The sequence below is a fragment of the Phacochoerus africanus genome, chromosome 2 (genome assembly GCF_016906955.1).
Source record: "Phacochoerus africanus isolate WHEZ1 chromosome 2, ROS_Pafr_v1, whole genome shotgun sequence".
NCBI classification, from domain to species: Eukaryota; Metazoa; Chordata; class Mammalia; order Artiodactyla; family Suidae; genus Phacochoerus; species Phacochoerus africanus.
Window position 1 is genome coordinate 265,130,774 of NC_062545.1, and position 23,903 is coordinate 265,154,676.

Below are 23,903 nucleotides of genomic sequence, written 5' to 3' on the forward strand. Positions count from 1 at the left end.
TAAATATTAGGTATAAAATGATTATGTCCGTGACAAAAACTCAAAAGTGGGGGGGGGACTCAGAACATCTAATTCAGATGAAAAGATGAGGAAATAAATGGATATGAGTCCTTCATATGCCCTTCACTCTAAAATGAGATATGGTGAAGGTTTTAAAATGAATTTTGTATGGACTGGGGGCTATGGAGAGAATGAAGGGTATCGTACATCTCTGTCCACTTGTGTCTGCATGATGCTGTGAGGATGAGACTGATTAGGGCTATGGACCAAGTCCAAGTCTTGGTAATACCAGAGGTGAACATGCAAAGACAACTTGGGAGAATGCTCTCCATATTAAAGGTTGACCAGATGGAAAGAGAGAGTAAATAAAAAGCTATAATATTCATAATAAAAAGAAAGAAAGGAAATAGCATCAGCTCAGAGATGAAGTCAGGACTGGGGATTAAAATGAATTTAAAGAGAGATTTGAGAGTTGGAAGATTTGGGAGGCAGCACATGTAGCATTCTAGAAGAAATCTCACATTCTAAATGTCCTTCCTACCTCCCCGATGCTGCAGATCTTTAGAAAACCAATCCAGCAACTTTGAATTTTTCCTTCAAGTCTTATATGGGTCACCAGCAACAGCAGTTATTTTTTGGAATCTTCCTGTGAAAGTATCTTTTCACTTTGACTGGGAACCTACTCATCATCCTGGCCATCGGCTCTGACTCCCACCTCCACATGCCCATGTACTTCTTTCTGGCAACCTGTCCTTTGTTGACATGAGTTTAACATCCTCCACAGTAACCAAGATGCTGGTAATTGTACACATTTCAGCGTCATAACATCTCACAAAATGTATTTCTTTCTGATGTTAGGTGACCTTGACAGCTTCTTTCTAGCAGTGATGGCATATGACAACTACATGGCCATCTGCCACTCTATCCGCTACTCCACAATAATGAGTCTGTGAGTTAGTGCCCTGCTGCTTGCCTCATGCTGGGTCTTCACCCACGTTGTTGCCCTCACTCACACCCTCCTCATGGCTCAGCTGTACTCCTGTGTTGTTGGGGAAAAATCCCACTTTTTCTGTGACATAATTCCTGTCCTGAGGCTGTCCTGTTCTGATACCCACATCAACAAATTGATGGTTTTTGCCTTAGGAGGCACAGAGCTCACTGTCCACTTTCTGTGCATTGTCATCTCCTACATACACATTGTATCTGCCATCCTGAGAGTCCAAACTCATGGTGTGGGAGGCAGAGTCTTTTACACCTGCAGTTCCCATCTCTGTGTCATCTCTGTGTTCTATGGGACCCTCTTCAGTGCCTACTTGTGCCTTCCCTCTGTTGCTTCTGTAGGGAAAGACTTTGTAGCAGCTGTAATGTATACAGTGGTGACCCCCATGTTGAACCCCTTTATCTACAGCCTAAGGAACAAGGACATGAAGGGCACCCTTAGGAGGCTCCTTAGTCATAGGAGAATTCTTTCTTCTTATATAGACCGAGAGAAACTTTCTTTGAAAAGACAGAGGCTTATAATCAAACTTGGATCCACATTGGGGTCTGCCACACAAGAGTCATGAAAATATAATCCTGTTACCTAACCATTCTGAGCCTTAGCTTCTCATCTATAAGATGGTGCATATAACCTCTATCTAAATGGGGGATCTGGAGAATTAACTGAGATTAACTATGAAATGCATCTAGTAGAGTGGCTTCTACTAGTACATTTTCAATAGATGAGAGCTATTATTATCAATACTGTTGTTACTCTGCATACCTCCTCTGCTCAGAAATATACTACATTTTCTCTGAGGAGGTCATGTCATGGCTCAGTGGTTAATGAACTCAACTAGGATCCATGAGGATTTGGGTTTGACCCCTGACCTCTCTCAGTCGGTTAAGGATCCAGCGTTCCCATGAGCTATGGTGCAGGTCACAGATGTGGCTTGAATCTGGCATTGCTGTGGCTGTGGCATAGGCCAGCAGCTCTAACTCTGATTGGACCCCTATCCTGGGAACCTCCATATGCCATATGTATAGCCCTAAAAATATTAATTTTTTTCTCTGAGATTCCTTTACTAGATAACAAAACACCTGATGCTTCCTAGGTGATGAGAGCTGCTATAAGTGCTAGGGATAGAACACTGAGCAAGGTATGGGCCCAGCTTTCATAACACTCATTGCATATTGTTAATTTGTCAGTTTTAAAAAATTAGAGGTCATCTCTCTTGTTTACAGAAATAAGCAGAGGTTAAGACAAAAGAAAGAAAGACAGGATATCATATTCCAGGAGATGTAGAATAGGTGAAGAGTTTCCCATAAGAAGATTGAAATTCAAAGTTCAGATTTCCATGCTGGTTACTCAAAGTGCCATGATTTTCCACAATCTCGTCAATAAGAATGGTTGAGTTCCTTTTGTTGCCTCTTCACCCTACTGCTCATAAGTATTCAATACAAAGGTCAGTTTTTGTTACCTGTAGGTGTGAACAAAGCACCATTTTCCTTATTTGCCTTCAGGTTTGGCTTCAGAGCTAAAAGAGACACCAGCATCTTAATTGCAGAGATAGAAAAAAATTATCTATGGGCATCTAAGGAATGTCAGAAACATTAAAAAATGTTATTGTTGATCACAGTCATGGAGAGCAGACTTGGGTTTGCCATGGGAGGTGGCGAGGGTGTGGGAAGTTTGAGGTTGGTAGATACAAACCATTGCATTTGGAATGGGTAAGCATGGGGTCCTACTGCACAGCACACGTAACTATGTCCAATCTCATCTCTTGGGATAGAACATAATGGAAGATAGTATGAGAAAAAAGTGTGTGTGCGTGTGTATGGCTGGGTCACTTTGCTGTACAGCAGAAATTGAAGGAACATTGTAAATCAACTATATATATATTTTTAAATACTGTTTAAAAATAAAGACCATATCATTTTGACTTCCTCATATCCCTCTGGAGGGACAAGAGTCCACTGGCTTCCTCAAACCCCTCCCAAATGCAGTTTGTTTTTCAGACTCAGTCTATCTTAAAATGTTTCTTAATTCCTATATTTCTCCATAAATAATTACTGAGCATCTTTCAAAGAATCAAAACCTCCCAGGCTTCAGCAGTAGAAAGTACATGTGTGTATAATTTCAAGCTGTTTGCTGTGTCCCGGTAATTGAGGATTCCATTTGTATACGATCTGAAACAGGACTTGAACTTGTGTTCTCCCAAGGTCTCCCTTCCATGTAGTCTCTCTAGGGGTCCTTGATTGTGTGAGGAGAGCTTTCCCATATAATCAGAGATGGGGCTCTCATCTCCTTATCTACTACTCTCATTCTATTGACATCGACTGTCGTAAATTATGGGCCACTGAGAGTCTCCCAAAGTCATTGACCTCTACCTCTCTTACGTCCTCTGAAATGTCTATACAATATAATCTACTCCTCATGGTCAGCTTTTACAGGAGGGAGTCTCCTGGCAGAGTCTCAGGCTCCTGATGACAGAGTTCATGGACATGAGGGAGGCTAAGATATGAGATTACCCGGCCATCCATGACCCCTCTGATATCCTGGACCTGCTGCTCAAACTGGCCCAATCAGCTCACCTTCATTACTCATTCTGACCCCCAAGAAATCATAAACCACAGACAGTGAATTACATGTTTGAGCCCTATCTAGGGCTAGACTTAGGCTATTCCCACAGGCCCCAAGCAGACAAGGAAATGAGACTGGGTCCCATCCAACCAGAATCCTTCCCACTGTATTAGCATTTCCCAACTTCTTTATCTCTTGAAATGTCCTGTCATACCCACCTCCCAATTCATAAATTTAAGCTTCAATTAAAACAGGTCACCCATGTCAACTAAGGTTAGTATAATGTTGACATTAAGATCATTCATGGTGAATTAAAATTATTTCTAAGTCTTTGCATTTTGGTAGTTTAATGTATATAAGATGTTTTATTTGGGATCTGTGCAGGGGTAGGGTGATGAGTTTCTTGGGACCCCTTAACTCTTTAGGGTAATTGCCTTGTTCTTGACTTTTTTTTTTTTTAAGCAGAGGCTTCTCCTAGACTCCAGGCAATATTACAAAGCCACAATTATCAAACAAGTGTGGTACTGGTACCAAAATATACATATAGACCAATGAAACAGAATAGAGAACCCAGAAATAAACCCTGACACCTTTCGTCAATTAACTTTTGACAAAGGAGGCAGAACATAAAATGGGAAAAAGACAGTCTTTTCAGCAAGTATTGATGGGAAACCTGGACAGCTGCATGCGAATCAATGAAACTAGAACACACCCTCATACCATGCACCAAAATAAACACAAATTGGCTGAAAGATTTAAATATAAGACAAGATACTATCAAACTCCTGTAAGAGAAAATAGGCAAAACATTCTCTAACATCAACCTTAAAAAGTTTTTTCAGGTCAGTCTCCCAAAACAAAAGAAAAATAAACCAATAGGACCTCATAAAACTTACAAGGTTTTGCACAGCAAAGCAACCCAAAAGAAAACAAAGACACCTTACAGAATGGGAGAAAATAGTTTCAAGCAATGCAACTGAAAAGGGCCTAATCTCTAAAATATGCAAACAACTTGCACAACTCAACAGCAATAAAGCCAACAACCCAAGGGAAATATGGGTAAAGGACCTGAAGAAAGTTTTCTCTAAAGAAGATATACAGATGGCCAATAAACACTTAAAACAATGCTCTATGTCCCTGATTATTAGAAAGCTGCAAATCAAAATGAACATGAGATACCATCTCACACCAGGCAGAATGGCCATCATTAATAATCCACAAATAACAATTGCTGGGGGGTGTGGATAAAAGCGAACCTTCTGAAATCTTCGTGGGAATGGGTGGTACAACCACTATAGAAACATTATGGAGGTACCTTAGAAAGCTATACACAGAACTACCATATGACTCAGCAATCCTACTCTTGGGCATATATCCATACAAAACCTTCCTTGAAAAAGACACATGCTCCATCATGTCCATTGTAGCACTATTCACAACAGCCAAGACATGGAAACAATCCAAATGTCCATTGACAGACGATTGGATTAGGAAGAAGTGGTATATATACACAATGAAATACTACTCAGCCATAAACAACAACAAAACAATGTCATTTGCAGCAACATGGATGGAACTAGAGACTCTCTTCCTGAGTGAAGTAAATCAGACAGAGAAAGAAAAATACCATAAGATATTACTTATATCTGGAATCTAATATATGGCACAAAGGAAGCTTTCCACAGAAAAGAAAATCATGGTCTTGGAGAATAGACATGTGGTTGCCAAGGGTAAAGGGGAGGGATTGGGATGGATTGGGAGCTTGGGGTTAATGGATGTAAACTTTTGCCTTTGGAACGGATTAGCAAGGAGATCCTGCTCTTTAGCACCAAGAACTATGTCTATTCACTTTGATGGAGCATGATAATTGGAGAGAAAATAATGTATACATATATGTGTAACTGGGTCACTATGCTGTACAGTAGAAAAAAAAAAAGATTTTATTGGGGAAACGACTATAAAAAAGAAAGAATTAATGTTTTTAACTTTTTTTGGTCTTCTTTTGGCTGCATCTGTGGCATTTGGAGGTTCCGAGGCTAGGGGCCCAATCAGAGCTGTGGCCTCTGGCCACAGCCACAGTAACATCAGATCTGATCCACATCTCACACCTATACCATGGCTCACAGCAGTGCCAGATCCTTAACTCTTTGAGCAAGGCCAGGTGTTGAACCCACATCCTCATGGATGCTAGTAGGGTTCGTTAACTAATGAGTCACAATGGGAACTCCCTATTTTTAGGTTTTAAGAAGGATGTAAACTAGTAGTTGAAGTGTCAATAATGACTCCCTTCCAGAAGTTTTTATTAACTGGTGATCTCATTACCCATTCATGATTTTCAAAAATGTAGCAAACTTTGTTTTAAGTCCAATGAGATGCTTTACCATAGAAGGTCATGAGTCAGACCTGGGATGCTTCAAATAAAACTCATACTTAGAGAGTTCCAAAAGTTTTATATACATATTCATATCAATATGACTTGGATGCCTACAACTAAGGAAAGCCAATATAGCAGGACAGGTGGTAATAAAGCACTTCCCATCACACACATTTCTTGAGAAAAACCCATGCAGAGCAGTAAGAACAGCCCATGGATGAAGATGGGAACAACAGTGTTGACCACTTTAGGGAATGGGTCTTACAGGGCAGGCAAATGGTCAAGGATTTCATATTTCTTGAGAAAAATCCATGCAGAGCAGTATCAACAGCCCATGGATGAAGATGTGAACAACAGTGTTGACCTCTTTAGGGAATGGGTCTTACAGGGGCAGGCAAACAGTCAAGGATCCAAGAGACAGATGTCCAGTGACAGTGGGGAAACTGGGCCAGGCACCCATGGGTGTGTCTGGCCAAAGGAGGCACCCTTTCTCTAGACCAGCAAAAAGGTCAAAGCCCGGTTCAGGTTTTGGCTCTGGAACTGGATAAGACTGAGTGGCTCCATGTCTGCAGCTTAATCAGGTGGGATGCTGGTGGAAGATGCCCTTGTCCTTCTACAAAGAAAGCTAGGATGTTAAATGGAAACTTCATCAGAACCTCATCAAGGGTCAATCTGAGCGAATATTAAAAATGTAGAGAGTAAGATGCTTTTCTGATCTGTCTCTTCCCATCTACTCACCCAACATCTTACTCATCCATTTGTGATTAGTAATTTGGTTCTAGCTCAGTCAGAAAGATGTGCTGCTGTATCCTAGGACCACTGTTTCACTTTGATTTGGGGAGGATAATCTATCTGCCATGGTCCCATAGTTACGATAATTCAGGAGGATCTGTGCAAGGTCTGCTCCAAAACTCAACTCTGATTCATAGGGAAGGAAAGCCAGTGATTTTTATTCTAAGTCAGTTGTCATCATAAGCCAAATTTGGTATTTTATTTCTTTCAAATCAAAAATATATTCAATGTTTTTATGATTTTTCTGCATACACAGAAGAGGAAATGGAAGTTCAGAAGTGTTAAGTTGATTGTGTGAGGTGACACACTTTGATAGTTACAGCCTGCAACTGAGATCTGTCTTTCCCAAATACTCTTCCCTTACAGCTATATGGTGCTGAGTCTCAGGAGCATGTTTTTAAACAATTTCTTTTTATGGCCACACCCATGACATGTGGAAATTCCCAGGCCAGGGATTGAATCAGAGCCACAGCAGTGACAGCACTGAATCCTTAACCTCTATGCCATCAAGGAACTCCTCAGAAGCATCTTTGATCCTGTTCATCCTTAACTAACCACAGCCTGAAGTAATAGAACTAGGTGGTTCACTGGAGACTAAAAAGGTGGATTACTTAGGCTCATCACACAAACTTTTTGTCACTAAGCTGAGTAGAAATGACTTCCACAAAGACATATAATGAAGAAATTGTATGAGATAGGTTCAAATTCAGTGGGAATAACAGAAGAATCCAGACCATGGATGCTTTCATTGGCTTTCTCATTCTCTGTCTGGACACAGCCAGTGTCTTCAAACTCACATCTGCAGGCATAAAATTCCATGGACAACTGGGCTGAGAGTGAACCACTGAGAGAAAGGCACTTCAGTCCATAAGAGTGATCAGTGTTCCCCAAACCAAGAAGAAATTTCAAGTCCTTTTCTGGTAAGTGGAGGAACTGAACTCATAGCTGTGTATAGTTTTCTGGAGCTAAAAAAGGCAACTAAAGAGTTTATTCTCCTTATCCACCACTGTTTCTACTAACAAAATAATATAGAAGAGAACTGAATGAGAAGTGGGGAAAGAAAAGGAGACGCTTTACAAATGTCCAATTCTGCAGACTTTATCTGCCAAGGGAGACTTATTAGCCATGATTTCCAACAATTCATAAATAAATTCCAATATTGGCACATACCCCTTCCCACCAGTTGATGGCAACTGCCATTCTCTTCTCTGCTTCTCTGAGAATAGAATTTTAGATTCCACACATAAGAGGTATCACAGAATATTTGCTTTCTGAGTCTGAATTATTTCACCTAGCATGATGTATGAAGTTCAATTAAGCAAGAGTTATTGATATTGAATGTACAGCAAAATGAGTAGAGTTAACAATACTGAATTGTGTACTTGGTATTTGCTAGGAAGAAGGATATTAAATTAAGTCTTTTCAACACACACACACAAAATAAAATAATAACTACAAAGAGGTGGGGAATTCATTAATAAGCTTGATTGTGGTAGCTAATTCACAATGAACATGTATCAATAACAATGTACTGTACACATTAAATATATACTGCATTTATGTGACAACTATACCTCAATAGACCAATTATAAAAATAACTAATATATTCTCTCTTGGGAAAGAAGAAGAAATACATAAGTCTTACTACTAGCAGTGTTATTGCTCAATCTAACACACAAGAGTGACAATCAATAATATCAATTTAGATGTCACAATTCATACTAAGAAATTCCTAGGAAAACAGAAAATAAATAGAATGCAGTTCATGTTATGAAATAGTGAGCACTTATACCAACCTGGGCTTGAGATAAGGGGTGTAAGATCTGGGGTTATGTGACTATATGTGTCTGTTATAAAGATGAGCAAACATCATTGAGACAAGACTGATACCTTGTGGAAGAGTTTCTCAAGGGCCCCCTTCATGTCCCTGTTCCTCAGGCTGTAAATGAAGGGGTTCAGCAATGGGGTGACCACTGTATACACAACAGAGGCAACTATGTCCTTGTCACTGGAGATTTTGGATGAGGGGACAAAATATAGCCCGATAATTGTTCCATAATAGAGAGAAACCACTGAGAGGTGGGATCCACAGGTGGACAAGGCTTTGCAGATGCCCTTGGTGGATGGAACCTTGAGGATGGTGATCCCAATGCAGCCGTAAGAGACCAAGATGCAATTTAATGGGAGGATAATGATGGCCACTCCTGCTATGAAAATAACCAGCTCATTGATGGATGTGTCTGAGCAGGAGAGCTTGAGGAGCACATCAAGGTCACAGAAGAAATGGGGAATGGTGTTCTCAGCACAAAATGACAGCTGGGTCAGCAGGAGGGTGTGACAAAGGGCATTGGCACAAGATAAAACCCAAGATGCAGATATTAGTAAGGTACACACTCCCTCTCTCATGATGGTGGTATAATGGAGAGGATGACAAATGGCAATGTACCGATCATATGCCATCGAGGTGAGAAGGAAATTGTCTACATCAGTAAAAAGTAGGAAAAAATACATCTGTGTTACACATTCTGCGTAAGGAATTAATGGATATTTAGTCTGCATGTTCATCAGCATCTTAGGGACAGTGACAGAGGAAAAAGAGATGTCCGTGAGGGCCAAGTGGCTGAGGAAGAAGTACATGGGGGTGTGGAGGTGAGGGTCCATCCTGATGAGCAGAATGATGAGCAGGTTCCCCAGCACTGTGGTCAGGTACATGCCCAGGAACAGGGCAAAGAACACACCCTGCTGCTCTGGTTGGATGGGGAGCCCCAGGAGGAGGAACTCGGACACACTGCTTTGGTTGTCCATCCTCATGCTCCTCTCCTGTCTCCTGGGGAAGGATGGGGAGTAAGAGAAGCAGAAATCAATATAATTTGATTTATAGAAGCCAGGAAAAAAAGAAGACTTTTCTACTGGTGAATATGCCAGTATCTGAGTACACTGACCTGTCCCTGAAAAAATCCTTTAAAGTGGATTGTATCATCACATGAAATGAGCAAATTTACCAACAAAGAAGAGAGTTTGATACAGAAGAGAAACTAGATCAGTGGCATATTTCCATCATCTATGGGAGAGGCAGCCTCTAAGTCATGACTTGCAGCTGTGTCTAGTTAGTAAAGAGAAAGTGTCACACCGTCTTAGCATAGGGATAGTAAATTCAAGTGTCCTAATATCTATTCTGTTTGTACATTTAAAAACAATCATAAGGAGTTCCCATCATGGTTCAGTGGTACTGAAACCGACTAATATCCATGAGGACACAGGTTTGATCACTGGCCTTGCTCAGTGGGTTAATGATCCGGCATTGCCTTGTGGGGTGGTATAGCTTGCAGATACTTCCTGGATCACCCATTGTTGTGGCTGTGGTTTAGGCTGGCAGCTACAGCTATTATTCGACTCCTAGCCTGTGAACTTCCGTACACTGTGGTTGTGGCCCTAAAATTACCAAAACATAAAAAAATAAATAAAATTAAAAAACAGTCATGAGGTTTGAGCTTCATGTTGTAAAATACTGAACATTTAAATCTGAAACTCATAATCAAAGTATATAGAGAAAAATTCAACAACATATATTGAAAGCAAAGTGGATCAAAAATAGTCAAAATGTCCACTATGTATAAAGATTAAAAAGAAATATATCTGTTGATTAAACCAAAGTGTTTTTGAGTTTAGCCATGCAGTATAACTGCTTGAAAAGCTAAAAATTTTACTGGAAGTTATGTATTATTTTACTACTATTCATGATTATCAATCTCCTCCTAATTCAACAACCTCTCATGAGCCTGTCAACATCCACAATCACTAATGAAACGTACTCTTGTCAAGAGAAGTCAGAATCAAATTATGTTCGCCCTCCCCTTTAAGGAACTAGTAATAAGAAGTGGATTAAGCAAGAGCACAGAGAAATACTGGGCACCTGTGAAGAGACACACAGACAAACACACACACACATGCTTCCAGTGAAAGATATCCAGTTCTTCTCTGAACTATATGCTCAAGTGATTTAGCTGCAAGGGCTATGGGTTAGTTTCTTACATTTTCTGTAGGACACTGATACCATATATAGCCACAACTTCTGTGGTCCTGAACTTCTCACCAGCATCAGAAGAGTCATAAGCTTACAGCTTACTCATCAGTTATTTCACCACTTTCAGAAATGGAGAGATGAAGACTGTGTTATACCCACGAGGGAGAGGACTGAAGGGCATATGGCACCAAGTTCTTCATAAGAGACATGCATTACACCTGTGTTAATTGCTCACTTTTCCTCCTCCTGCCTCCAGGACAGATGCCCTAGGACAGTGGTCCCTAAACCAGGATGTTCTGTAGAATCGCATGGGGAGCTTGTGAAAGATGCAGATCCCAGCTCCACATCCAATGATGCTCATTCATGAGACCTGGGGCCAGGTGATTCTCAGGCAGATGGTTCTCAGGGAAGACTGTGAGGCAACACTGTCCTTTGTAAGAACATCAGGGAGATGCCATTTGTGCAGGAGTCCAGACTGAGATGTGGGCAGAACTCCTGACTTGTCCTTCCTAACAGATTCATGATTCCCCTGACAGGTCATACTCTGGGATGTGAAGAAGGATTTTTCTCCCCATGTTCCTATTTGATTTGCTACTTTTAAAATGAACTCCACTTCCTGATGGAAATCCAAATAAAACAAACATGAAACAAATGACAAGGTCAAACTACTTCACCCTTCCATTGTTCATTTTTTATCTTCCTACAATGGTTTCTATTAATTAACACTTTCCTGCAGATCTTTGCTTCTATTGAGAACCCAATGAACAGGGACTGACTGCTACCCCTATACATTGCCTCCTTCTCCTTGAAAACACATTAAGCATCCTGATGCTAACACCCTCCTCACACCAAAGAAAGATACAGCAAATATTCAAATTCCCACACCAAAAATAAATAGTGCCCCACCCAAAAAATTCAAAGAGGTATTCTTGCATAGAAATAGCATTACAAGTCTACAGTTTGGCTTCCCCAAATTCAAAGAAAAAAAAATACAAGCAAGATGAAGAAGCTCAGAAACTGTTCTCAGTTAAAGGAACAGGAGAATTCACCTAAAACAGTCAACAACGAAATTGAACTCTACAGACTGACATACTTGGAGTTCAAAAGTGAGATAGTGAAAATATGGAAGGAATTAAAATATGATATGAACAGTAATGCAGGTTCATTTAGAAAGGAACTAGAAAATATAAGGAGGAGCCAAGAAAAATGAGAAAATTCATTTGCAGAGACACAAACTGTATAATGGTAATAAAGAACAGAATGAATAATGCAGAGGAGTGAAATAGTGATGTGGAGGATAGAATAATGGAAATCACCCAAATAGGACAGCAGAAAGAAAAACAAAGGAAAAAACATGAAAGCAATAGAGACCTGTGGGATAATATAATGCTGGCCAATCTATGCATAATAGGAATACCAGAAGGAGAGGAGAAAGAAAAGGGGATTTCTTGAAAATATGTTTGAAAAAAATGACTGAAAATGTTCCAAATCTAAAGGATACTGACATCAAGATACAGGAAGCACAGAGGGCCCCAAACAAATTGAACCCAAACAGGCCCACATCAAGACATATTATAATAAAAATGGCAAAAGTTAAAGAGAGGATTCCAAAGGCAGCAAGATTAAAGAAGAGAATTAATTATAAGCAAACAATCATAAGGCTATCCACTGATTTCTTTACAGAACCACTGCAGGCCAGAGGGAGTGGCAAGACATACTTAAACTGTTGAAAGAAAAAAATCTGCAACATAGAATATCTATTCAGCAAGAATATCATTTCAAATGGAATGGAAAATAAAGAATTGTTTGTCAGAGAAAAAAAATTTCTCCAACAACAACAAAAAAGCTAAAAGAGTACAGCAAAAATAAACCCATTCTAAAAAAAATACCGAAAGGGCTTCTCTAAATTAAAAAGAGGGAGAGAGAGAGAGAGGGAGAAAGAGAGAGAGAGAGAAGGAAAAAGGAAGAATTATGATGGAGGAAACCACAATTGGAAAGCAGTCAGTTAAATAAGCCAGCATATAGATCTAAACATGAAGATGTAAAAACAAACAAACATCAAAACCATACAATGTAGGGAAGGAAAGCAAAAAAAAAATATAAGAGATTCTTTTTTATTTTAATGATGTGATTGAGCCTATATGACTATCAGGCTAAAGAAAGCAGATATAGGCAGGGATTTACATACTTAAAAAACAGGGCAACCACAAAACAAAACTGACAGTTACATTCACAAAACTGAAAAGAAGAGTACTCAAGTATAAAATAAATGAGCACCATCCAGCTAAGGAAAGAAAGGAAGAAAAGAGAAACATAGCATCAACTGGAAAACAAGGTTTAAAATGGCAATAAACACATATCTATCAAGAATCACCTTAAATGTCAATGGACTGAATGCTCCAATCAAAAGACACAGAGTGGCAGATTGGATAAAAAAGCAAAAACCCTCAATCTGCTGTCTATGAGAAACTCACGCTAGGGAAAGGACACACACAGATTGAAAATGAGGGGATGGGAAAAATATTTCATTCCAATGGGCAAGACAGGAAAGCAGGAGTTGCAATACTCATATCAGACAAAATAGACTTTAAAACAAAGGCCATAAAGAAAGACAAAGAAGGACACTACATAATGGTTAACGGATCCACACAAGAAGAGGATATTACAATTGTCAATACATATGCCCCTAATATAGGAGGACCCAGATACGTCCAACAAATACTATCACAGATAAAAGGGAAAATTGATGGGATTACAATCATAGCAGGAGAGTTTAACACACCAACCACATCAATGGTCAGTTCCTCTAGATGGAAAATCAACAAAGAAACAGAGATCCTAAAGGACACAATGGAAAAGTTAGACTTAATCAACATTTTCAGGACATTAAATCCAAAAAAATGAGAATATACATTCTCAAGTGCACATGGAACAATTTCAAGAATTGCAAAAATTCTCAACAAAATCTTAGCCAACTGAATCCAACAACATATCAAAAAATCATACAACATGACCAGGTAGGATTCATCCCAGGTTCACAAGGATGATTCAACATAATGCAAAATGTTTAACTAACAGAAGAAGAGACAAAAACCACATGATCATCTCAATAGATGATTGAGCATTTGAAGAAGTTCAACATACATTCATGATCAAAACACTTACCAAAGTGGGTACAGAGAGTAAAAACCTTAACATAATAAAAACCATTTATGACAAACCCACAGCAAATATAACACTCAATGGAGAAGAGCTTAAAGCCTTCCCACTAAAATATGGAACAAGACAAGGATGCCCACTCTCCCCTCTCTTAGCAACATAGTATTGGAAATCCTAGCCACAGCAATCAAAGAACAGAAATAAAATACATCCAAATAGGAAGAGAAGAGGTAAAACTGTCCCTGTATACAGACGACATGATACTGTATATAGAAAACCCTAGAGACTCAACCAAAAAAACTACTTGAACTGGTCAACAAATTCAACAAAGTAGCAGGATATAATATTAACACTCAGAAATCAGTCACATTTCTGTGCACTAACAAATTTTAGAAAAGGAATACAAAAATGCAATACCTTTTAACATTGTACCCTAAAAAATCAAATACCTGGGAATACAACTGACCAAGGAGGTAAAGGAATTATATGCTGAGAACTATAAAACATTCATCAAAGAAATTAAAGAAGATGTAAAGAAATGGAAGGATATTCCATGCTCTTGGGCTGGAAAAATTAATACTGTAAAAATGGCCATACTCACCCAATCAAACTACAGGTTCAATGCAACCCCTATAAAATTATCCATTACATTCTTCAGAGAAATAGAACAAACAATCCAAAAATTTATATGGAACCACAAAAGACCCAGAGTTGCTATAGCAATTCTGAAGAACAAAAAGAAAGCAGGAGGCATAACTCTCCCAGACTTCAGACACTATTACAAACACACAGTCATCAAGACTGTGTGGTACTCATACCAAAACAGACATAGAGACCAATGGAAAAGAATATAGAACCCAGAAATAAACCCAGACACCTATGGTCAATTAAATTTGGCAAAGGAGGCAAGAACATAAAATGGGAAAAAGACAAACTTTTCAGCAAGTATTGTTGGGATACCTGGACAGATGCATACAAATCAATGAAACCAGAACATGCCCTCACAACATGCACAAAAATAAACTTAAAATGGCTTAAAGACTTAAATATAAAATATGACAAAATTCAAACTTCTGGGATATAACATAGGCAAAATATTCTCTTACATAAACCTGACAAATAATTTCTCAGGTCAGTCTCCCAGAGCAACAGATGTAAAAGCAAAAATAAACCAATGGGACCTCATCACACTGACAAGCTTTTGCATAGCAAAGGAAACCAAAAATAAAGCAAAGAGACATCTTACAGAATGGAAGAAACTAGTTTCAAGTGATGCAACTGACAAGGACTTAATCTCTAAAATAGACAAACAACTTATACAACTCAACAGCAAAAAAGCCAACAACCCAATTGAAAAATGGGCAAAAGACCTGAATAGACATTTTTCCAAAGATATATAGATGGCCAACAAGCACATGAAACAATTTTCAATATCCCTGATTATTAGAGAAATGCAAATCAAAATAAATATTAGATAAGACTTCACACCAGTCAGAATGGCCATCATTAATAAGTCCACAAATAACAAATGCTGGAGGGAGTGTGGGGAGAAGGGTACCCTCCTGCACTGTTGGTGGGAATGTAAGTGGGTATAAACAATATGGAGAACAGTATGGAGGTACCTTAGAAATCTATACAAAGAAATACCTAATGACCCAGAAATCCCACTCTTGGGCATATACCCAAACAAAGCTTTCCTTAAAAAAGACACATGTGCCTGTATGTTTATTGTAGCTCAATAGCCAAGACACGGAAGCAACACACATAACCATCAACAGATGAATGGATTAGGAAGATGTTGTATATATACACAAAGGAATACTACTCAGCCATAAAGGGGAATGAAATAATGCCATTTGCATCAACATGGACAGAACTGGAGACCGTCATCCTGAGTGAAGTAAGTCAGAAAGAAAAAGACATATACCATATGATATCACTAATATTTGGTATCCAATATACAGGATAAAGGAATCTTTCCACAGAAAAGAAAATCATGGACTTGGAAAATAGACTTGTGGTTGCCTGGGGGGAGGGGAAGGGAGTGGGATGGATTTGAGCTTGGGGTTAACTGATGCAAAATATTGCATTGGGAATGGATGAACAATGATATGCTGCTGTATAGCAGAGGACAAGGTCTAGATACCTACAAAGGAGCATGACAATGGGAGAAAAAAGAATGTATAAATATATGTGTTATTGGGTCCCCATGTTGTACAGTGGAAAAAAATGTGTTGGGGAAATAACAATAAAATAAATAAATAAATAAATATATAAATAAATAATCAGAAAATCAATGCCCAAGATAGATGACAAAATATTATATATATATATGTATATATATATATATATATATATATATACACACACACACACATACACCTCAAAAATCTGTAAAAAAAACAAATATAACACACACACAAAAAAACCAAAATGTAAACACACACACACACACACACACACACACAAATGATTTTGGTGCTTTGACACCATAAGTTGAAAGTGCATTGTGGGTAATGTCATATTTAGTATTATCAGATAATAAATGGATGAGATATGACTAAAGTGATATATATTGATCTAATAACAATGATCATTTAAAGTACAGTTAGAAAATACTAGACATGGGTGCTCAACACACAATTTTCAAGCATTTCTGACATGGTCAGTGAGTAAATAAACACATGGTTTAATGACTCTCACTTGGCTAACAGGTTACTTTTTCTGAAAAGAATCCCCAGAGCCAATGTCATGTCTCTGTTTCTCAGGCTGTAGATGAAAGGGTTCAGCATGGGGGTGACCACTGTGTACATCACAGAAGCAATGATGTCTTTGTCATGGGACTGGCCTGATGAGGAGGAAAGGTACACTGCCATACTTGTCCCACAGAATAGAGACACCACAGAGAGGTGGGAGCCACAGGTGGACAAGGCTTTGCAGATCCCTTTAGTAGAGGGGACCCTCAGGATGGAGAGCCCAAAGTGGCCATAAGAGACCAGGATGCCACTCAGTGGAAAAATCACAACCCTAGCCCCTCCAGTCAATGTGACCAGATCATTCAGAGAGGTGTCTGAGAAGGAGAGCTTGTGTAGGTTGGGGAAGCTACAGAAAAAATGGGGAATGATGTTGTCAGCACAGAAGGAGCCCTGGTCCAGCAGGAGGGTGTGAAAAAGATCACTGGCACAAGAGAGATTCCAGGAGCCAGCCACCAGCAGAGCATAGGGTTCCTCTCTCATGATGGTGGTGTAGTGGAGAGGGTGACAGATTGCCACATACCTGTAATAGTCCATCACTACAAGGAGGTTATTATCAAGACAACTGAAAAGTATATAAAAATACACCTGTGTGATGCAGTCTGGGTAAGAGATGGATAGGTTTTTTGTCTGCATGTTCATCAGCATGATGAAAAGGAGACATCTATGAGGTCCAAATGGCTTAGGAAGAAGTACATGGGGGTGTGGAGGTGAGGGTTCAGCCTGATAAGCAGGATGTTGAACAGGTTCCCCAACACCATGGTCAGGTACAAGCCCAGGAACAGGGTAAAAAACCCGCCCTGCTGCTCTGGCCAGATGGGGAGACCCAGGAGGAATAACTCAGACATGTGGCTCTGTTTCCTCCCTCCTCATGCTGCTATTCTCTGCTGGGAATTAAGAATGCTTGAAAATATTAAGGTCTCTCAATTAATTGATTATAACAGATGAAAATTACATGTTTTATTTTGCAAAGTGGGAAACAAGCTTTTTCTCATATATTCCTTTTACACTGACACATAAGGGAATTAGAAGAATTATCAATGAGGGAACATTAAAGAGAGCCTCCTTTTCTTGGTTCAATGACAAAATAGAATTTGTGCATCTGTGTTACTTAGGACTAGTGCATGGAAATGATACATCAGGCTGGTTATTGCCCCAACAATGTTTTGTGGTTTGTAGTCCAAATCATCAACCAATGCACAGAATCCTGTAGAAGATGTGACCTCAACAACCACTGTTAAATTTCAGATGGTTTTCTTTTCTGTGGAAAGGTTCATTTGTGCCATATATTAGATTCCAGATTTAAGTGATATCATATGTTATTTGTCTTTCTCTTTCTGACTTATTTCACTCAGTATGACAGTCTCTAGTTCCACCCATGTTGCTGCCAGTGGCATTATTTCATACTTTTTTATGGCTGAGTAGTATTCCATTGTGTATATATTCCACATTCTCCTAATCCATCATCTGTTGATGTGAAAATGGGTCACCATGCTGTACAGTAGGAAAACAATAATGCATTGGGGAAATAAATATAAATAAATAAGAACTTGAAAAATAAAAAATAAACTTCAGATGGGAGGCATACTTTTGAAAGAAAATAATATAAAGTATGATATCATATTTGATAAAGAACACCAACTGATATACATCCATTTTGTTGTTTCCAATTCAGAGAGGGTCCTTAAGAAACTCTGAATTTTATTAACCAATTCTCCATACTGCAGAATAAGAGGGATTTTTAAAAATATTCCTCTTTGAAAAGCCCAAACAACTTTCCCTGTTTAAAAACTCTCAACAGATTTCCACTTATCTTAAGATGAAATGTAACAGCCTTAATATTGCTTAAAGACCCTGAGAAATCTGTGTCTCTGCTACATTTTCAATCTTTTCCTCCTCACCCCCACCACACTGACTTTTGCTGATGTCTCCATTCCAACTTCCCTGGAAAAGTCCATTTAAATTTGATGTCACTTAGCCTCTCTTTTGGTGGTTGGGTTCCCGGAGGTCCCATGTCATGTTGGGAAAGCAAAGGCCAGTCTGACTCCTAGCAAATATTTTATGAGAATTTATTTGTGGCTTATTTTCTACTGTCAATACAGAGAAGGTTAAATGATAACAACAGCTCAATCTATCTATGCAAAGTATATGTTCAATACATTTCCTTTCCTACCTATGCAACTATACATAACGAAAATAAAGATGATTATCTAAAGATGCCAAAATAATTGAGATTTTTAGCTGTATCCCATGTTTCACGTCCCTATCAAATGGTTCCACCATTTATACAACACTTGCTGGTTAGTTTCAGTAAGCAGAAATAATAACCTTGGAAGATGTCCACATCCTAATGCCTAGAAACTGTGGATCTGATCTGCTATCTGGCAAGGGTGAACTAAGGTGCAGGTGGAATTATGGTTTATATACTAAGGCTGAATTTAATACATGATTATCCTAGATTATCTGGGTGGACCTAATGTAATCACAGGTGTCCTGAAATGTAGAAGAAGGAAGCAGAAGAGTCAATCAGAGATATATTTTAAGATGTTATGATCCTGGCATAGAAGACAGAGAAAAGGGACCGAAATAATGAATGCATGGGGTCTCAGGTGGCCTCTAGAAGCTGGAAAAGGAAAAGAGACATTTTACTTTAGAGACTTAAGAAGAAAAGCCAACAATCAGACTTCTGACATTCAGAACTATAAGATAATAAATCTGTGGGGTTTTAAGCCATTACATTTGTGACAGTTTGTTAAAGCAGCAATAAGAAATTGCTACACCAGTAATGGGAAGATTTCAGGTATAATAAAGTACTCCTGTTATCTGGGAACAAGTATACAACAAAATTCCCTATTTCCTTCCCCATTTTCTGCCTTGTATACAACAAAATAGCATGGCTTCACAGAGCTAACTCCTACCTAATAAGTAAAGAAATGAGGATACTCTTCTCATTAGAAGCATTTGCCACTGATCACAAATGTGACTCAAAAACACCCTATCCTATATTCAGGAACTGTATTATGTCAGGATCTAAAGCAAGTGAAATTCCTCCTATAAGAAAGTTCTTCCCTGTGTCTCTATTTTATCTCTTTTTTCTTTTTTCTCCCTTTTGGTTTATCCCTTTGCTTTGTCTTTCCTTCTCTCATTTTCTCCTTCCTCCTCTCCCAGTTCTCATTCTCTCAGCCACTGCATCTTCATTCTTTGTAACTCCATGATTTTAAATATTCTCCCAACCTCTCTCATTTTCTCTGTCTTTTGTATCCTCTCTTCTCTTCCATATAAAACTCAGCTTTCTGATATTTCTGCTTCTAGAGCCACATATAAGCCCAAATACTGCTGAGAAAACATTATCAATTCTATCCCCAATACTGACCTTGTTTGCGTTTATAATCCCATGTGTCGTGGCTCAATATGCCCCAAGTATCTCTTTAAGGGATCTTAATATTAGCTTCCAAGGTTCTCAACATCTCTTGAGCATCAAAAAGAAAAGCAATAAGCTCATACTCTCATCCCTGTCTACAAGCCCCAAAACTATGAATTTCAGGGTATACTTAAATGAGGAGAAAGCCCTAAGGTACTGGGAGACGAACTTGTAATTTACAGATAAAGACGTCCCTCAGACCTAGATTAATTGCCCAATTTCCCCTTTGATTCCTCTAGGAAGTGTGTCCCACTGGAGAGAGGTTTGTGCTGGGGACCTTAGTGAATGAGCCCATGGAGGAAAGACCTCAAGCATCATCACTTCTCCTTCTGTTCCAGGCTCTGTTTCCAAGCCTTAATCATCCTTTAGCAGATGATAAGCTGCAGAGAGTTAAAAAAGAAGAATTACTAGCTCCAATGAGATCCAAATAGCCAAAGGACTGAGTGGCTTCTGAGAATTTGGTAGAACAGTATCCTACTCAAAAGGATCTTATTGTGCCATACTCACAGTTGACCCAAAGGAAATCATTAGGAATTGCAAAGTGACAAGAGAAAAGCATAGTCACTTTATTTTTTTGTATTATTAGGTTTGGTTACATCAAATAAAATAAATAAAGTCAATTGAATAAAAGTGGTTTAAAGGAAGAACAAGATAGCAAGAATAAATGAATAAATAAAAAAATAGATGAAAAATAACCGATAAAGGAAACAATCTTGCACTATGGGAAAAAATGCTGATGCTTAAACTTCCCAGAAAAGTTAACTTAAATTTAAAAACTTCATGTTCTTTAAAATTAACCTTTGGAATAACAGGATCATTTGTTGTGGCATTAATGAGTCTTAGGAGTGAGATATAGAGAACAAAGAACTATTTCCAGCTTGAGATCATCTTTGAAGGTTTATTTTGTCCTTTTTGATATTTGAGGTTAACAGATAGGTAGAGCAAAACTTTATCTCGGAAGCTTCTTTCTAGCTGTGGTGACCCTGTGTTACTGCCACAATGTTGTGTATATCAGATCAGAAGGACTGGAGAGACCCTCAACTCAGACTTCTGAAGTCCTACATTTTAGACACAAGCCAGAGAAGAAAGTTTCTAGAATATTGGCCAGTAGCATCTTTGTAAAATCAAAGTGCACAAATCTGAGGTGTGCTGGATTCTAGTGTCTCCACAGTGGAATTAGCTTCAGTTACCTGGGTGATGATTGTCTGCTATTCGTCCTTTGTCTATAGCCTTACTTTCCACATCTTCCTTTCCCACTCCCCTCTTACTGCTTTCTTCAATCCCCAAATATACTATTTGTACTTAATTCTTGGTTCAGAGTTGGCTCCTGGAGGAATACAAGTTAATTTTCTATGGCTTAGTGATTTTTATCATTGACTGTTAGGAATCAGCATTTCTATCTTCACTATGACTCAGGAAGCACTTTTAAAAGTAAAATTTTAGTGCTGCTTTGGGATAATACCTAGATGGTGCTATATATTCTTGCATTTTATGTTATGTTCTATCTAGTTTATGTTTTTAAAAGCATAGGTTTTGATGTACAAAATGAATTTTGCATATGCAAGAATGCAATTCCAGATAAACTGACACATGGAGAACCTCCTATATGCTAGACACTGTGCTAAACCAGATTGGGAGACAGAGGCAAAGAAGGATCAACAACCATACAAAGGCACACAGTGATGGATGCCAAGGGCTGAGGCCAAGATTTGTGTGCAGGTATTCACCACTTCCTACCTGGGCCTCACATTTTAACATTTTATTGTTCTGATTGGTTTTGGTTGAGGCTTTGTGGAAATACAAAAAAAAGGAAAAAAAAACACTAGAGGAGGAGAGTGAGTGAGTTGCAATATAAGCAACGTTCCAAAAAAAAAAAGGTGGTTTTTCATGGTAGATTTGATTTGCATTTCTCTAATGATGAGTGATGTTGAACATTTTTTCATGTGCTTACTGGCCATCTGTACATCTTCCTTGGAGAAATGTCTATTCAGGTCTTTTGCCCAATTTTTTTTCCCATTGGTTTTGGCATTTTTGATGTTGAGCTGTATCAGTTATTTGTATATTTTAGAGATTAAGACCTTGTCAGTTGCATCATTTGAAGCTATTTTCTACCACTCTGTAAGTTGTCTTTTTGTTTCCTTTTTTTTTCCTTTGCTGTACAAAAGCTTGTCAGTTTGATTAGGTCCCACTTGTTTATTTTTGTTCTTATTTCTGCTGCTTTGGAAGACTGACCTGAGAAACCATATGTAAGATTGATGTCACAGAATGTTTTGCCTATGTTTTCTTCCAGGAGTTTGATGATGTCTTGTCTTATATTTATGTCTTTAAGACATTTTGAGTTTATTTTGGTGCATGGTATGAGGGTGTGTCCTAATTTCATGGACTTGCATGCAGCTGTCCATGTTTCCCAGAAATATTTGCTGAAATGACAGTCTTTTCCCCATTTTTATGTTCTCGCTTTATTTGTCAAAGATTATTTGACCATAGGTGTTTGGGTTTATTTCTTGGTTCTATGTTCTGTTCTATTGGTCTCTATGTCTGTTTGGGAACCAGTACTACACTGTCTTGACTACTGTTGCTCTGTAATATCACCTGAACTCTGGGAGAGTTATGCCTCCTGCTAGGTTTTTGTTCATAAGGAATGCTTTTGCAATTCAGGGTATTTTGTGGTTCAATATATATTTTACAGCTTATACAACTCAACAGAAAAAAAAGCCAAAAACCTAATGGAAAAATGGGAAAATTACCTGAATAGACATTTTTCCAAGGAAGATATACAGATGGCCACGCAGCACATGAAAAAATGCTCAACATCCCTGATTACTAGAGAAATGTAAATCAAATCTCCCATGAGATACCACCTCAGACCAGTCAGAATGGCCATAATTAATAAGTCCACAAATAACAATTGCTGGATGGGGTGTTGAGAAAAGAGATCCTTCTGAACTCTAGGTGGGGATGGAAGCTTGTACAACCACCATAGAAACAGTATGGAGGTACCTTAGAAGACTATACATAGAACTACCATTGGACCCAGCAATCACAATCTTGGGCACATATTAAGACAAGATTTTCCTTGCAAAAGACACATGCACCCACATGTTCAATGCAGCTCTATTCACAATAGCCAAGACATGGAACAAATGTCCATCGATAGATAACTGGATTAGGAAGATGTGGTATATATACACATTGGACTATGACTTAGCCATAAACATAACAAAATAATGCAATTTGCAGCAAAACTGATGGAACTAGGGACTCTCATCCTTACTGAAGTAAGTCAGAAAGATAAAGACATGGCCTCCAAGGTTCTGCATGATTCATTCATGCTACTTTATCTAGCCTCATCCTAAACCTCTTGAAGTGTACATTTCAGCCATTCTAATTTTCCTGATAACTGCTTCCTGAATTTGTCACCTTTTCTCTTCTCCATGTGTTTTCCTGTTCCTGTTTTGCTCCCTTCTAAATGCTCTGTCTCTAAACTGCCCACATCACCTTTTATTGTTTCAGTTGTTTTTGGTCTGTGTTTACTTGAGACTTCCTTCCTGAAACCTACTTTTCTTGACCCTGTAAATTTGGATTTGATAGCCCTTCCTCAGTTCTCCCATACAACTCAGCACTCACCTTCATTACATCATTTGACACACACTGTTTTGTCTATTTTGCTCACTAGACTGGGAGCTCTTTTAAAGAAAAAAAAAAGTGTTTCCAAATATTTATTCACAGCACTTCACAAGTTTCTTGACACCTCATAGGTATAAAATATTTTTATGAATAAGTAAATAAATTGTTGAAAAGAAGAATAAAATACTAT

At 38.5% G+C, this 23,903-nt stretch overlaps 2 pseudogenes; one reads left to right on the forward strand and one right to left on the reverse strand.

Moving 5' to 3' along the window:
• Positions 1–528: 528 nt before the first annotated feature.
• LOC125120886 (olfactory receptor 1N1-like) lies at positions 529–1,565 on the forward strand (annotated as a pseudogene).
• A 7,033-nt stretch (positions 1,566–8,598) lies between these two features.
• LOC125120887 (olfactory receptor 1J4-like) lies at positions 8,599–23,719 on the reverse strand (annotated as a pseudogene).
• Positions 23,720–23,903: the final 184 nt, after the last annotated feature.